Raw genomic sequence first — 17423 nt, 5'->3', positions numbered from 1 at the left:
ATTTCCTCTACATTATCCAGTTTGTTGCCATACAGTTGTTCATAGTATCCTCTTATAATTTTTTAAATTTCTTCAGGATCTGCAGTTATGTCACCTTTTTCATTCATTATTTTGTTTATATGGGTCTTCTCTCTTTTTGATTTTGTCAGTCTAGCTAGGGGCTTGTCAATCTTGTTGATCTTCTCAAAGAACCAACTTTTGGTGATATTTATCCTCTCTATTGTTTTTTTGTTCTCTATGTCATTTATTTCTGCTTTAATCCTTGTTATTTCTTTTCTTCTACTTGGTTTAGGATTGGTTTGCTGTTCATTTTCTAGCTTCTTCAGTTGATCCATTAGTTCTTTGATTTTGGCTCTTTCTTCCTTTTTAATATATGCGTTTAGTGCTATAAATTTCCCCCTGAGCACTGCTTTTGCTGCATCCCATAGGTTTTGGTATGTTGTGTTCTCATTTTCATTCGTCTCTATATATTTAGCAATTTCTCTTGCTATTTCTTCTTTAACCCACTGATTGTTTAGGAGTGTGTTGTTTAACCTCCAGGTATTTGTGAATTTTCTAAGTCTCTGATGGTTATTGACTTCTAATTGTATTCCATTGTGGTCAGAGAATGTGCTTTGAATAATTTCAATCTTTTTAAATTTATTGAGGCTTGTTTTATGTCCCAGCATATGATCTATTCTGGAGAAAGTTCCATGAGCACTAGAAAAGTATGTGTATCCTGGTGATTTGGGATGTAATGTCCTGTATATGTCTGTTAAATCTAATTCATTTATCAGATTGTTTAGGTTTTCAATTTCCTTATTGGTCTTCTGTCTGGTTGATCTATCTATAGGAGAGAGTGATGTGTTGAAGTCTCCCACAGTTATTGTGGAAACATCAATTGCTTCCTTTAGTTTTGCCTGTGTTTCTCTCATGTATTTTGTGGCACCTTGATTGGGTGCATAGACATTTACGATTGTTATTTCTTCTTGCTGAATTGCCCCTTTTATTAGTACGTAGTGGCCTTCTTTGTCTCTCAAAACATCCCTGCATTTGAAGTCTATTTTATCTGAGATTAATATTGCTACACCTGCTTTCTTTTGGCTGTAGCTTGCATGAAATACTTTTTTCCATCCTTTTACTTTCAATTTCTTTGTGTCCCTGTGTCTAAGATGAGTCTCTTGTATGCAACATATTGATGGTTCATTTTTTTTGATCCATTCTGCGAATCTATATCTTTTAATTGGGGAGTTTAATCCATTTACATTCAACGTTATAACCGTGAAGGCATTTCTTGAATCGGCCATCTTATCCTTTGGTTTATGTTTGCCATATTTTTCCCTCTCTCTATTAATATCCTTTATTGTACCCATACCGAATCTCTTTAGTACTGAACCTTTCTCCAAGTCTCTCTGTCCTGTCTTTGTTTCTCTGTCTGTAGGGCTCCCTTTAGTATCTCCAGTAGGGCAGGTCTCTTGTTAGCAAATTCTCTCAGCATTTGTTTGTCTGTGAAAAATTTAAGCTCTCCCTCAAATTTGAAGGAGAGCTTTGCTGGATAAAGTATTCTTGGCTGGAAATTTTTCTCACTCAGAATTTTAAATATATCGTGCCACTGCCTTCTCGCCTCCATGGTGGCTGCTGAGTAGTCACTACTTAGTCTCATGCTGTTTCCTTTGTATGTGGTGAATTGCTTTTCTCTTGCTGCTTTCAGAACTTGCTCCTTCTCTTCTGTGTTTGACAGTGTGATCAGTATATGTCTCGGAGTGGGTTTATTTGGATTTATTCTATTTGGAGTTCGCTGAGCATTTATGATTTGTGTATTTATGTTGTTTAGAAGATTTGGGAAGTTTTCCCCAACAATTTCTTTGAATACTCTTCCTAGACCTTTACCCTTTTCTTCCCCTTCTGGGACACCAATGAGTCTTATATTTGGACGTTTCATATTATCTATCATATCCCTGAGGTCCATTTCGATTTTTTCAATTTTTTTCCCCATTCTTTCTTTTATGCTTTCATTTTCCATTCTGTCATCTTCGAGGTCACTGATTCGTTGTTCAACTTCCTCTAGTCTTGTACTATGAGTGTCCAGAATCTTTTTAATTTGGTCAACAGTTTCTTTAATTTCCATAAGATCATCCATTTTTTTATTTAGTCTTGCAATGTCTTCTTTATGCTCTTCTAGGGTCTTCTTGATTTCCTTTATCTCCCGTACTATGGTCTCATTGTTCATCTTTAGTTCTTTGAGTAGCTGCTCTAGGTGCTGTGTCTCTTCTGGTCTTTTGATTTGGGTGCTTGGGCTTGGGTTATCCATATCGTCTGGTTTTTTCATATGCTTTATAATTTTCTGTTGTTTTTGGCCTCGTGGCATTTGGTGAACTTGATAGGGTTCTTTTAGGATTTGTAGACCAATTGAAGTCCTTATCTCTAATTTATCAGATCTACAGCTTCGTGGAGTACACTTTCTCTAACTAACCAGCAGGTGGCGTCCACGAGCCACCTGTTCTCCACAAGCCAGTTCTCCCCTGTTTAGCCTTTTTGGTGAGTGGGGGAGTGAGTCTTGTGGGGTCCAATTGGTGTACCAAGCTTGCGTGTGTAGTTGGTGTTGCCTGCCCTGTATATGGGGCGTGTTTCTGGGCAGTCGTGGAGGGGGGTTGGCCCTAACAATCAAATCTCCGTGGTGATCCTAGAGTTTTAAAGCTGCTGCAATAGTCTAATCCTTCAGTTCAGTCCTGCCACAGTTTGTCTCTGCCACTGACCCACAAGTCCTTGGTATTGGCGTATGGCTCCTGAGACTTGCAAGTGGGCCCCTCTTCCAGGCCGTGCACCCCGGGTCCTCTGTTGAGGGATGACTGTGCTATGTCACAGGTGAGTGCCGTCCCCCCAGGGCAGTTCTGGGCTGCTGGGCTGTGTAGGGAGGCTCCCAGTCTGCTGAAATGATGGCTGAATGGGGCTTTGTTAATTCACACTGCTCTACCTTCCCAACTCTGGGACAATCAGCTGAGGTTGCAGGGAAGGCTAATGTCCACGCCCAGTTTTGTGGTGTGTGCCTGTTATTTGAAGCACTTCCGTCACACTGGGTTGTCTGGGGCAGTTCTGGGCTATGGGGCTGGCGATGGGCAGGAGTGTTTCCTGTCTACCAGGATGATGGCTGTGAGTGGACACCCCCCTTTTCTTGGGAAGTTGTGGTGTTTAGTGAATTTTCTCAGCCACTGGATTATTGCGTTTTGTCTCAGAGCTCTCCTAGTTCTGCTCTTGACTTGACCTGCCCAAATAGCAAGTCTTTGAAGCTTTCTGTATTGGGCTTCTTAGAGTAATTGTTTTAGAAAAAGAAAAAAGGATTAAAAAAAAAACAACAACAAAAAAAAAACAGGCCCTCCTCAGAGATCTAATGGGTTATTGAAATGCTAAGAGACAGAGCAACCAGGGCCATTAAGGAAAGGTCCACAGGGCAGAGAGATCAGCTTTTCTTCGGGATTTGCATATGCGCCTCAGGGCCCTTCCCCTTTCTATGTTCACCAGAACTCCAAAAATCCTCCGCTTTTATTTTGGAGTTTTTCGTGTTGTTTTTTTTCTATGCCTGTCTCCTCTCTGCTGGGCTGGCTGCTCTCAGATTCTCTGGTGTCTGGTCTCAGTCTATCTATGGTTGGAGTTTGGATCAGTAGAATGAGTTTCCGATAAGGGCTGCCACTGCAGTTCTCCCTTCTCCTTCCCGGAGCTGACAGCCCCTCGTCCCACGGGACTGAGCCTGGCAGGGAGGGGCGCGGGTCCCCTGGCCGCAAAAACTTACAGATTTCGCTGATCTCAGCAGTTCCACATTTTCATGAGTGTTGTATGAAGTATGCCCAAAGTCAGATTGCTCTGTGGTGTCCAGTCCACGCAGTTCCTGGCTTTCTACCTACTTTCCTGGAGGAGTAACTAAAACATACAGCTCACCAGTCTGCCATCTTGCCCCACCTCCGCTTAAGCAGCTTTAGAAAAAGCTGAATACATTTTTATCCCAAGGGAATTGGTCTACTCATTTTTATTTTCTGTGATAATACCATCAGTAATATTTTCCTTGATGTGTCATCTCACAAACTTCTGAAAATGGAAAGTTTACAATCTTTTGTTCTTTCAAAGTACATTATTTCTTAATTTAGGATATTTTTTAATTTTCATAGTTTCTTTTATATAACACAGAAGATGGAAGTATCAGAAGCCATTAAGAATGAGAGGCTGAGCTATTTTACAAAATTGTATTTGGTAGATGTCTTTCTGGCCCCAACCCCAGCAGGGGTTGCATTTTCTGTAATACTGGAAAGTACCTTTCTAATATCAGGTCTTAAGTGCTTTGATTATTTCTGACACAGTCAAAGGAAACAGCAAGGATGTCATAAAAGTGACACAATGGTAGATGAAGCAAGCAGACTATCAACTCCATTCATTCACTGGGTAAGGAGAAGGTTGAAAGCCAGAGCAGACCTTACTACAGGATTAGATTGAACATAAGGAAAAGTATGTGTGTTTTTTTTCCTGCAAGAATTATAGTAGAGAGGAGAAATCACTTTCCCCCTAAAAAATTCCACTTGCTTCACTGACATGTTCCACATAAATTGAACAGACCTTATTTTCTGTTTCCCTTGGATATTCCTGATCTTTTTATCCAAGTAACTCAAGACACTTCAATATGTGTGGTCATGGTAATTTAGCTTACAGTTGTTGGTATGAAGTAGGCAATGTGGCAGAATAGAATGAGCATTGAAAAGGGAATCAAGAGCTCTATGTTTTAGTCCCAGTTATGAAATAACTAGTTTTAATAACCTTGGATAAATTACTTAACCTCTTGCTGTGTCCTCTTTGCCCTCCCTGTGTCATTAGTAAATAAATGATTGGACTCTATGTGATCTTTAAAGTCCCTTCTGGCTCTAAAATTCTTTTTGAGAAGTTCATGTATTAAGGATTCATGTACTGCAAAAGAAAATGCACATTCTTTCTTTGTTACATGTGTAGTAATTAAAACTGCTGCCTCAGATCAAACTTGTATCAACAGAGCAAAGTTAAAGAGAAAGCTCAGGGACACAGACTTTCAAGTGCTGAAGCGTGCTCCATTTTGGGTTCTGGCCAAGTGCCTCAGTACACTTCTATGACTGATGATCTGCCCTCTGCCCTGAGGTTTCTTAATCTATGCTTTGCAATGTATATCGTAGATGTTTGTTTATCAAACATACCACAACTGGCTCAGACAGGACACAGCACTATTTCCTACTTAGTAGCTAAAACATTTCTCATATCCTGAACTTTTCCAGTCATTCATTCCATAGCTTCTGTGACCTCAAATAAGGAAAACTTGACTCTCATTTAATCTGATGATGCATTTTATTTCCTGCAGGAAGTTACTGCATTTTGAAATTATTTCTTTTTCTTCACTTTTAGGAATAGTCATCATAAATGGTGAGGTGATTCTGGCCTACTACCATAAGAGTGCCCCTCCGGGCCTTCTAACAGAAGGCTTCAGCAAGCTCTGGGTTCTCCTATTGCCAGGAGAGTACAATTGTCAACTTTAGTCCCCCATGACAAGTCAAGAGTGTAAAATTTACCTGGGAAGTCTTATGCTACACTTAGGTACATGAGCTTGTTCATAATCATGGGAATAAAATAAAAAGCCAATGGAAAGGGTGAGGCTGGTCAATTCACATAAGTATAGCTGACCTGGTAGTTGCATTAGTATTTATTCCTGATTTTAGAGATTTTCTCTTTCTAGAAACTGTAGCAGATGAAGGCTATATCAAAATTCAGTAGCACAGGACTTTGTCAGAGAACTGATCAGATCTGCATTATCTGAACACCTGTTTTGATATTTTTATTACCTCTTGGCTATTTATTTTTTGTTAATTTACAGGTGTACTTTGCATCAGTGATTTTGTCCTGTTTCTGCAGTTAGTCTTTCCTTCAGCCCTAGGTCAGCCTTTTTGTTTGCAAGAAGGCAGCAGCCTCTACAAAATGCTGGGAAACAAAATAGAGTATGAGGGGAAAGTGTAATTGAAGCTGAAGGGACTTGTATACAAACTTAGTCTGTTCTGTTCAATTAAGCTGTCTATCCTCCCCCTTTCTCCTAGTAGAATGCTAAAATATTGTACTTCTGCAAGAAACTCCCCAAACACAAATCCTAAACAAAAGAAATGATTTCTCTACTCCTGAATTAAACTCTCTATATTTTGGGTTGATGACTCATGTAGAGAATCATTGTTATTTAATTTAATTTAAAAATCACCTTTGTGATCTTACAACAAACTGGCACATTGATTTGTTTTATTATTGTGGTCTGTTTATCAATAGCACTATTACTATAAATTATTTTAATTTTATTTTGGAAATCAGAGGGGAAGTGTTTTGGTGATATGAGTCAATTACCTTAAAATGTGACATTTTGTTCAGCAAGTCTACATTGAAGAGTTTATTCTAAGAAAATAGGGAGGAACTCAAATTTTTGTTCAAGGATGTTCATAATAAGCATCATGGATAATACTGGAAAAATTTAGGAACCAACCTAAATGTCCCACAGCTAATAGGAGACTACTTAAAAAATTATGTGACATCTACGTACTAGAATATTATGCAGCCCTAAACAATATGCTTTTAAAGAATACTTAATAACATGGGTAAAGCTTGTGATAAAATGTGAAGTGAAAAAAGCACACAAGTCTACATATAAAGAATGGTCCCAATTTTGGAAAAAATATGCATAAGAAAAAACTGGTAGAAAATATATCAAAATTTTAGCTGTGGCTCTCCCAGGGTGGTAGAACTATGGATTTAAAAAGCATTGTTTATGTATTTTTGGTGCTTTCTATATTTTCTACAATGAATGCTTATTACTTTTAGAAATAGATATAAAAGTTTATTAAACATTTAAATGAAAACCAGTTAAACAATGGGATAGCATTTTTTTTTGCCTGTCAGAATGGCAAGATATGAAAAGATTGACAATATTCAATGTTGGCAAGGATGTGAGGAAACTGGCACTTTTATACACTCTGAGTAGGAGTGAAAAATGGTTCTGCTCTTTTAAGAGACAATTTGGCAGTATATTTTAAAATTGAAAATGCACATGCTCTTTGATCCAGCATCATTTCCACTTATAGGCCTTTACTAAACAGAGTTTCTTGAACAAATATACACAGATATATGCCCAGGGATATTAATTGGAGCAATATTTGTAATGTCAAAAATTGGCAAAAAAATTCTTGAATGCTCAACAGCAGGGATATGGCTAATAATTTATGGTATATCCATACTGTGGAAAACTGCATAGCCATAAAAATAAAGAATAAGATGCTTTATTTAGATCTCTACATACAAACATGAATGACATGAAATGATATTTGTGATATATTAAGGGAATAAAAGCAATTTTGTAGAGCAATATGCATAGTATATTCTCATTTTGGAAAAAATACCTATATGTGACCATATATATGCACAGCACACCTTTGGATAGATACATATCAGAACATTAACAGTTTTTATCTCTGTGGAGGGGGATCAGCGATCCTTTAACTTCATACACTTTCTTCAAATTGTTTACAATGAACATGTACTTCTTTTATAATAAAAATAATAAAGAGACCATCAGATGGAATGTAGGGCTTATGGTGTGAAAATTTGCTTTATGAAGAGCCTTTCGGGAAAGTATGTAGTCTTTGTACAGTGATGTACAGCAACATAGAGTAGGGACACATTCATATAGGGCCTAATGCGCACGATGGCTCAATAAAGGGAGTACAGTCACAGGGAAGAACTGATTAATAAACTGATCTGTATCACCATACCTAAATTCTTGCCCAGTGGCAACAAAATCAGATTAGTTGAATTATGTCATAAATACCATGGATGTGAGCCTGTAGAAAGTTGACATTAGCCACTAAGTTCTGAAAGTTGCCTGAATAGACAGTTTGAATTACATCAATATAATTGCTAAAATGACTTTATCAAAATCTAGGGGTTCCCTTTCAAGATAGTTACTATAAATTTCTCATGGGAGGGGATTCCTCCTGGGTCCAACATGGAAGTAGGGCGGTCCAAAAAGAGACTTTGCTTTTCTTTTAGATTGGTTTCTGTGATAATGAGATGGACACGTGAGACACTGCTTACTAAACAATATGTATATTGTCCTGTGAAATAATAATAGTACCTACCTCATAAGGTTATTCTGAGGGTTAAGTGAAGTGATGCATGTAAAGCACTTGGACAGTGCCTGTCATACAGTTAAGTGCTCAATAAATGGTGGCTATTTTCATTCAAACATGTTGGTAAAGATTTTTCATTTGAATAACGTTAACTTGACCTGTACCAGGTGCTATAATATGTACTAAGTGAAGGAGACAGCTTTATTACAGCATTTTAGTTTGCAAAAGGATTGCTTTGAATAAATGTCTGAAGGTTTAAGCAGAGTGGATGTGAGGTATAATTATGGGGTTTGTCCATTTCATAGAAGGCATTAACAAAGGGTATAGTTGAAGGATTGAAAGGAATGGAGAGGAGCTTGGAGTTCAGAGAGTGATTTAGTGAATGAAAGTGAAGGTGGTGGTTGTACTCCATAATCTCAAGGAATTTAGCTCTTGGCTTTAAAGAAAGTCACCCAATAAGTAGGAGAGTCTGGAGGAAAACCAGTGTAGCATAATGGAAGGATATAAGTTCTGGCCCTGGCTTCATTTTTTTCTCATCTGTAAAATGAGGCTGAACTTGGTAATTAATAGCCACCATTTTCTATACACTTGCCATAAGGCATTTTACGAGCATGATTTCATTTAATCCTCCCTCAGGAGAGCCCTGTGAGGGAGGTACCACTATTATCCCAATTTACAGATGAGGAGGCTGAGACTCAGAAAGAGGTTATGTAACTTGGTTTAGGGTTATCTAAATGCAATGCCCATCCACATGGTTTCCATCCTGCTACTCTGCTTCTAAGTGGCCTCCCAGCTTTAATAGTAATAATTATAAGTAAAGGGCATTTTAAGTTGTTATGCTTACTTGTCTTTTAAGAATGGGAGATAACTGAATATTTTTGTTTATGAAAAGGAAAGAGTAATAAAGAGAGATTTAAGGTGAGTTGTGATGTTGATGGGCAACAATGTACCAAAGATAACATTCTTGCAGATTTCATGAAATGCAGCCCATTTCACTTGCTTCCCTCCTTATGGATAATGTGAATATTTTGTTCTTTTTCTTATCTTTTTGGGATGACTTCTATAGAAAATTGCAAGGATAACTGTGGAGGATTTCATCTAAAGGGGATAGGAGTTAGCTTTTTTTAAGAATGACTTTAATAAGAAAAAGTGAAATCAAGTTCTATTAAAATCCTGCTGGGATTTTATTGATTAATTTGGGAAGTACTGAAAGTCTTTATGATACTGTGTTTCATCCAGAAGCATTACGTCTTTCCGTTTGTTTTGGTCTTTCAATTAATTTTAAAACCTGTAAAATGTGCTGGAATTAAACATGGTGGTTATTTGAAAAGATGAAATAAGTATTTCTCAAAAAATAACATTTACTTTTAGCAACCATGCCTTTGACCATTTTTGAAAGGAGTGGCTTAGGTTATTATTTATGTTCACAGTGAGATCATTTTCTGCCTAGGTTTCTGATTTCACCAGTTGTTGAAAAGCCCTCGAAGACACACCACTGAAGACAATATTTGGCCTGGTTATGGGGCCTACCAAAAATAAGGTTTTTTTAATGACAAAGCCTAACTTTTTTCTATAAAATATTATTATAAAGTCCTGCTGCTTGTAGTTGGACCACAGGAGAAAATTATTGTAAAAACCTGTGAAGTATGTTTAACACACAAAGACTTGCTACCCAGTCACTGAAGAACAGTTGTTTTCTGCCCTTCCATAAATAACTAATGCCAAGAGCAACCTGGCTATCTGTTTCAGCTTCTTGTTACAGGAGAGAAAAATGGGCTAGGCCTAAATATCAGTGCCTGCTAACAGAGCTCTCCTGGTAAATTCTATCTAGCTTTGAACAGTTTAATTTTCAGGCTTTCAGTACTTTTTTCAGTTGTATTTTGAATTTGTCAATTGTATTGTATATTTCCTCTTTTCCATTGCCATGTGTTTATATATTCCATATCTAATTGTACTGGTAATTCTGGGTAGGACTTAGCAAGGGAGCCTGACATAGTGGCAATAGCTCTGGTCTAAGGAGTCAGGAGACTTGTGGTGGGAAATCCAGGCTCTGCTGCTGGTTAGTTCTATGACTAGGTAAGCCATTTAACCTGCATCTGTCTTCTCATCTGTAAAACAGGGATAATAACCTCTTGTCTTCCTAACTAGTAAACAATGATGCAAATGTTCTCTCTAAAATGTCAAACAGCTGGCTTGGGGAATGTTTTGCTCCTGGGTTCCAGAGGGTTTCTGATGACAAGAAATTAAACAGAGTTTGTTTTGACCTTGTAAAAGGAAAAAAGAAGCTGGGAATAGTGTGGATATATTTTATTTTCCTTTTGGAGATGTAGCTCTTCTTTCCTCTTCATGCTGGGTATGGCTAAAAGTGGAGGGAAAAGCGAGATACCGTAGCTGATAAAGGTAGCCAGCATTGCATGCATTAACAAAGATCCTGAAAATTTAAGTGGTTTCTTGGTCTGATGAAATATATGTATGTGTATACATACACACATACATACATACATACAAAAATGGATAGTTGTTTCAGGCTTTAGTGATTTCTTTCCTTTATACCTTGTAAAGTTGGAGGAACTTCAGTAAGCTGAGGACTCCGTGTTCAGAGGAAGTTAGCTAATTGAAAAGATCTGGGCTAAGAGATTGATAATAAAGGAAACTGACAAAAGTACACTTAAATTACAAGTTCTTTTTCATCTTGGTCCAACAGATTGATCTTTGTGCTACACTGGATCTGTTTTGTGTCTGTGTTTTAATTCCACAACTAGACATTAAGTTTGTTGAGGGCAGAGATGATCATCCCTTCAATTTCTTTTACATTACCCTACTGCAGATGACAGTACACTGTAGGTACCCAGTGCATTATAGCTGACAAAATGATTGCTTATTTCTGGTATTACAAGAAGACCTCATAAAATAAATATGACAATTAAACTTGTTGTTTGAAGTTCTGAATTTTCTAGGTCAATACTGAAAAAGGAAGTTACATGACTGCCACAGCAACATTTACAGGCACATTATATACAAGTGGATGGGCCCTGTTGGAAATTGGATGAGTAATCCAACTTCAGGGTAGTAACACACAAAAGCTTAGTGGGCCTCCAATCCCCTGTAGTGTTACCTGGGATGCTTATTAAAAGTTCAAATTTCTCAGCCCCACTCAGATCCAAATCAAAATATTTGGGGGTTCTGGCTCCAGCAACTCACATTTTAACAAGCACCCCAGATGATTCTGACACCTACTAAAGTTTGACTACATTCTAATCTGAAGCAACGAGATATATATGTTGTTGTTACCTCTTGTAATTCTATGGGAAAACAGAAAATAGCAAGTTATGAAATAAAGCAATAGTAGAGAAATTTCTATAGAAATTAAGAATCTGAGGTCAAGTGAAGTGAAATGTCCATTCCTAGCAGGAAGAGGAAGCTAGTCCACCATTATGCATCAGGGAACTGGACGAGTATAGTACTAGAGCTTTATTTCTTTTGGTGATATATTCTTGGCAGTTTGTAGGGGCTAATTTGCAATTATGGTCTGTACCCTTTGAAATCCTGAGACAATTCGTTGGAATTTTTTTAACAGAGCAATTTCGTGAACTTCTCGGCATCAGTATTTTCAGGACTGGCCCATAAGTAGCGATCAGGGGCTAGGAAAATATAGTGCTGCTGTGACTTTTCCTTATAAATTGTGGGCTCTTTTACCATTCCACCACCGTGGAAATGGAAAGCATAAAATGAAAACCCTACATCCTTGTAATGTTTAATTAGAGGGAGGAAGAGGGGGTCTTCATGCTGCGGAGAGGCAAGCTAAATGTGTATTAACTCAGTCATCCAGGAGTAGGATGCCTTCAGCTAAAGAAAGTTAAAACCTCTAAAGGAAGTGAAGCCCAAAGATGAGTATCTTTAAAGAGCAGCTGAAGGATTACCCGAGGGTAACTTTCATTCAGGGGTGGAATCCTGGGAACCAGGCGCAGGTGCGGGCTTGGGCCCCTTTTGCACCTCGCCGAAAATGGGCCCCTTTTGCACCTCGCCGAAAATAGGCCCCCAGACCTTTTGATCAACACCTTAGATAACGCTGCAAGCAAAACCGGCAGAAGCTGCTCCAAAGTGGGATCAACAGCCTGAGGCGAACCCGCGGGGAGCCGTTACCCGACTCTGCTCCACCGCAACGCCCCTCCCTTCCCGCTAGAAGCCTGCTCGGCCTCTTCTTTTCGGGTGACGTCGCTGGGCGAGCGGCGGCCGGCGCGTGGGTGGACCCAGCCGTAGACCGCCCGCGATTCGGCGGGCTCAGCCACACCACCGCGCGCCCCCGCTCCGCCCGCCCCTACGGGCGCGTCTTTTCCGGGCTCGCGCCGCGCCCCGCCCCGTCCCCGCCGCCCCTCCGGGTGCGCGCGCGCTTCTGCGGCTTTTTCTCTGGCCTCCGCCTCGCTCTCCTCCTCGCCCTAGCGCTAGCGGGCACGCGGTTCCTGTTCGCTAGCTTCCCGAGTGCAAGGCGCCGGCCGGCTGGAAAAGCTGTGGTGGGCAGTGCCTGTGGTGAGTAACCCCAGCTGGTGAGGCTGCGGCCCTGGCGGCACCCCTACCCTGTCTATTTCACCTGAGCATTGAGGAGATTGAGTGGGCATGTCTGTTCCCGTAATCGACCCGCTTTCTTCTTAAGCCCCCGGAAGATCTAAAGCCCGGGCGATCTACCCTCCCGCCTCACCCGGGGCGAGGAAGATTCCCGAGGTCACCGTATCATCTCCTTAGCTGGAGTCGGGGGACCTTGAGAACCCGGCCTGCCTATTCCTGACCCTCACCTCGCCCAAGAGCTAGGAGTCACCTTTCTGATCAGTGTGCTCTGCTTTGTCCCCACCCTTTCGAGAGGAGCACATCAAGTGCTTGTCAGACCTCCAAACGACCTTTTGGACGCCCCTAAGACCTCAGCTCCATTTTGTCCCCTCCTAGTCGTTCCATATCCGAGGGCTAGGGAGTCTCTCTGGCCCTAGAAGCATCCACCCTTTCGAGTTTGAGGGATGCCTTGGCTTCCGATCTCATCTTATCTTCCGTACCTTTAGGTATGTTACAAAACCGCTGGATTCTAGCAGAAGCATGGTCTTATTTTTTCCTATTCTTTCTGTGTACATCTCTGCCTTCAGTGGGTGCTGTATATTTAGTATTAGCTTTATTCACTTCCTCTTCCTTTCATTTGAGTGCCGGACAGAAAGAACTGTGGCTGATGTCTATAGCACATAGAAAAATCTAGGAGAATATGATTCATTGCCTAATCCACCAAGGGGTTACATATTTTAAATAAGACGTCATTTCTCCTCTTCGCTCCACCATCGCCTCCTTCAAAGGCATTTTTTTTTTTTTCACTCTCTTGAAATTAATTTGCCCTGTTCTCTCTTTTCACCTTAAAAAGAAACCAACCGTTGTTCTAAGAAACGACGGTGGGATGCAGAATAAGAGTAAAATGACATTTAAATGAATCCCTTTGAAAAAGTAAGCAGTTTGCTTTATTGGTTAGATCAACGCCTCTGTTTCCTCATATACAAAAATGAGATGAGGATATTGAACTAGAGCAAAACTGAGGATCATTCTAGTATTTAGATTTTAGGGTCTCTAAATTCGTGCTTGGTAACATGTTGCTGCGTAATAGAGATTTAACCTGATTAAAAAGCCCTATTTCCAGATAGTTGCTTGTCACTTGAAATTTTAAATGTTTTTGATGTATCAGGTGGCTGCAAGTGGAAAACAAACCGATTCAATTAAAGTACCGTCAATGAGGAAATCAACTAAAGATTTTAATAGAGTAATGTCTCTTCCTTAAATTGTAAAATAGTTCACCTTATCGATGGAAGCTGCTCAAGTGTAAGATATGTAAGACTTCTGTTAGAATTAACCCTTCCTGCCATTTAGATGGGGGATGAAACATTTAAATGTTAGTATACTTGCACCATAGAATAAAGTACCTTATGGTCCTAATATGAGAAGTAATTCAACACCTAAAAATCCATGGAAGGTATAATGCAGCAATTAAAAGTTTATTTTTGATAAAATCTGAACCACAAGTGATTCAGATTAAGATTTTTGTTGTTTGTTTATTTTGGGTAGGGGTGGGTGGGTGGAAAAAGAAGACTCTTGGCCCAATTCAGTGAGAAGAGAAATGAATTGGGACTCTAAAAGAGGCTCAGGTACCAATCCCATCTCTCTAACTAGTTGTATAATCTTGAACAAGTCATTTTACCTCTCAGTTTTTGCATCTGTAAAATAAGTGTCTCTTGATGGTTGGGCAGAATGATCCATAAGCCCTACCCCCATTCAAATTCTATATTCTTATACTGATTTTATATATACATATATGTATGCATATGCATATATATGTATGTATGAATATACATATACACACATTTTAAGGCTGTGTTATAAATTCCTAGTTATACCAGTTGTTTAGAAAGTTTTTCTCAAAGATCTGCATAGACTAGTTCCAACCTAAGTATACATGATTCTTGGAAGACTGTAAATTGAGAAGCATTTTACAAAAGTAAGGTATTGTTGTAGTGTTAACTTTTGCTTGCAAGTGAAGCAAAATGTTTTTAATGTTCATGGCTTTTACAAATTTGTAAGAATGTGTGTGTGTCTGTGTGTGTGTGTGTGTGTGTGTGTGTACTGCCTTATATAACTGTAATTGGCTAGGAACATTAAAAGAATATGCACATATCTCATTCATCCATTGATTCATTCAACTTGTTCCTTCATCTATTGCTTATTTTATACCAGTCTCTTGAGGAATGGAGATTAGGGAAGAAATCCCTACCCTATGAGTTTATGGTCTGGAATGGTGATGGTGGTGGTTGTCGTGGGGTTGTGGAGAGACAAATATATATACTGTTTATTTTTATAAAAAACAACAATAACAGTCAAATCAGAGATATAAACAAAATCCTGGGGAGGGTAAGACTCCATATGGGAGGGAGAGATGATTTTAATTGTGGACTGTAGATTCTCTTTTTTGGTAATCCCTTTTCTTTTTTCCTTTTCCATTCCTTAACTTTCAATTGCTGAGCCATTAGCAAAAATAAAAGCTTTATTTTTCCATTCCTGCCATTGGTTAGTCGTATGCACTTTTCCCCTTTCTTTCTGTTTTAATTTTTATTTTGAAATAATTACAGATTATAGTTTTCCCCAATGGTAACATCATGCATAACTATATTACAATGCCACAACAAGGAAATTGAAATTGATACAATATATCCACCTTATTCAGATATCACCAGCTTTACATGCATTCGTTAGCATGTGTGTATTTAGTTCTGTGGAGTTTTATCATGAGTTGATTTGTGTGACCACTGCCACAGTCAAGAAACTGAACAGCTGCATCACCACACAGTTCCCTCATTTTGCCCTTTCATAACCACACCCATCTCCTTCCTTCCCTGACCCCTGGCATCCACTTATCCATCCTTCATCTCTATAATTTTGTAATTACATGAGTGCTTTATAAATAGAATCATATAGTATATAACTTTTTGATATTGACTTTTTTTCACTAAGCATAATTCCCTAGCGATTCATCCAAGTTGCTGTATTATGTATCAATAGTTTTTTTTTTTTTTCCTTTTTATTGCTGGATAGTAGTCAATAGTATGGATGTAGCATAGTTTAACCATTCACCTGTTGAAGAACATCTGGGCTATTTCCAGTTTTTGGCTATTGCAAATAAAGCTTCTGTGTACAGTGGTGTACAGGTTTTGTGCAGACATACTTTCATTTCTCTGGGATAAATGCCCAGGAGTGTAGTTGCTAGGTTGTATGGTAGTTGCCTGTTTAGTTTTGTAAGGAACTGCTAAAATTTTCCAGAGTGACTGTACCATTACATTCCCACCAGCAATATATAACTAAACCAGTTTCTCTGCATCCTTACCAGCATTTGGTGTTGTAAATTTTTAAAATTTTAGTCTTTCTGATAGTTGTACTGTGTAGTTTTCTCATTTTCCTGATAGGTGACGATGTTAAACATTTTTTGTGCTTAGATATGTGTTTATATACCATCTGTGTATCCTCTTTGGTGAAATGTCCATTCACATCTTTTGTCCATCTTCTAATTGGTCTATTGGCTTTTTGACTGTTGAATTTTGAGGGGTCTTTTATATATTCTAGATGCTAGTCCTTTGTCTGATGTGTGGTTTGCAAACATTTTCTCCCAGTCTGTAGTTTTTCTTTTCATCCCTTCATGGGGCCTTTTGCAGAGCAAAACTTTTTAATTTTGATGAGGTCCAGTTTATCAATTTTTTCTTTTATGGACTATGCTTTTGGTGTCAAGGTGTCTTATGTACTTGAGTTTATTATTTTTATTCCTTTATATTTTGTATTACACCCAATATTTCTGTAGGCAGTGTGAACATCCCTCACAGAAGCATTTTCTTTTTCAACGATCCTGGACTTCAAATACATCCTGTGAGCAAGTAGCCTTGATGGCTTAGAGTGAGAAGACATACTTGCCTGTGCTCTAACTACATTAAAATGGCTGCCATCCTTGTGTGCCTTTAAAATGTAATGTCTATCTTACCAGGCTGTCAAGGTGAAACATTAAAATTAGTATTTTAAAATTAATTTTGCACACTGTGCCAAGGAAGTTTTTGGTTTCACTTTCTAAATTAAAAATATTTTGGCAAAGCTGTATAGTTTTCTTTCAAAATCCAGGTTTATGGTAAGTAATCCGAGATCCAAATGTGTGTTCTCACGTAAGTATACTTTAAAGGCTACTTCTACATTTTGAGAAATGACATTACGAATCATGACCATGTATTTAGTGGGCTTTTTACTACTCATATTGATTGTTAGAATAATGGAAGATTGTTGAATTTGACTGTTCAGATGGCCTATTTTCCTTTTTCACTAGCTATTTAATGTTCACTTTAACCATCTTTTAAAATAAACATTAGCCTTAAAGTGCTTTACAATCTTGTATTTTGAAAAACCTATGTGTTCATCATGAGAAGAACTTATAGAAAAAAGTTGGTGATTAATTTTGAAAGTATTCATGTCTGTTGGGTGGCACTGAAATTATTTCTGGTTCCTTCAGTGTCGTTATATTTGCTCAAATAAGTGTATAGGATAATGGAATACTGTTGGGAAAAGATCAATCATTTGTGTAAGGCAGGGAGGGGCAGGCATCAGCAAAATACTCCCATGGGCCAGATCCCACCTACCCCCTGTTTTTGTAAATAAAGTTTTATTGGAACACAGCCATACCCATTCTTTTATGTATTTTCTATGGCTGTTTTCACATTACTCAGAGTTGAG

The 17423-nt window shown here is 38.6% G+C and overlaps 1 protein-coding gene across 3 annotated transcripts in view; it reads left to right on the top strand.

The window, feature by feature from the left end:
• Positions 1-12514: 12514 nt before the first annotated feature.
• The window catches only part of ACSL4 (acyl-CoA synthetase long chain family member 4), a 178405-nt gene continuing 173496 nt past the window's right edge, over positions 12515-17423 (top strand). For 2 of the 3 annotated variants that reach the window (XM_037821377.1, XM_037821376.1), the window contains exon 1: positions 12517-12671. The gene's annotated coding sequence lies outside the window, so the exon portion shown is untranslated. Of the gene's footprint in view, positions 12672-17423 lie in introns of all 3 variants that reach the window. The other variant, XM_037821375.1, reaches the window with a different exon arrangement.

This window comes from Choloepus didactylus, chromosome X (genome assembly GCF_015220235.1).
Source record: "Choloepus didactylus isolate mChoDid1 chromosome X, mChoDid1.pri, whole genome shotgun sequence".
NCBI lineage: Eukaryota > Metazoa > Chordata > Mammalia > Pilosa > Megalonychidae > Choloepus > Choloepus didactylus.
The sequence above is the reverse complement of the archived record's forward strand: the minus strand, read 5'-3'. Positions and strand labels throughout refer to the sequence as shown.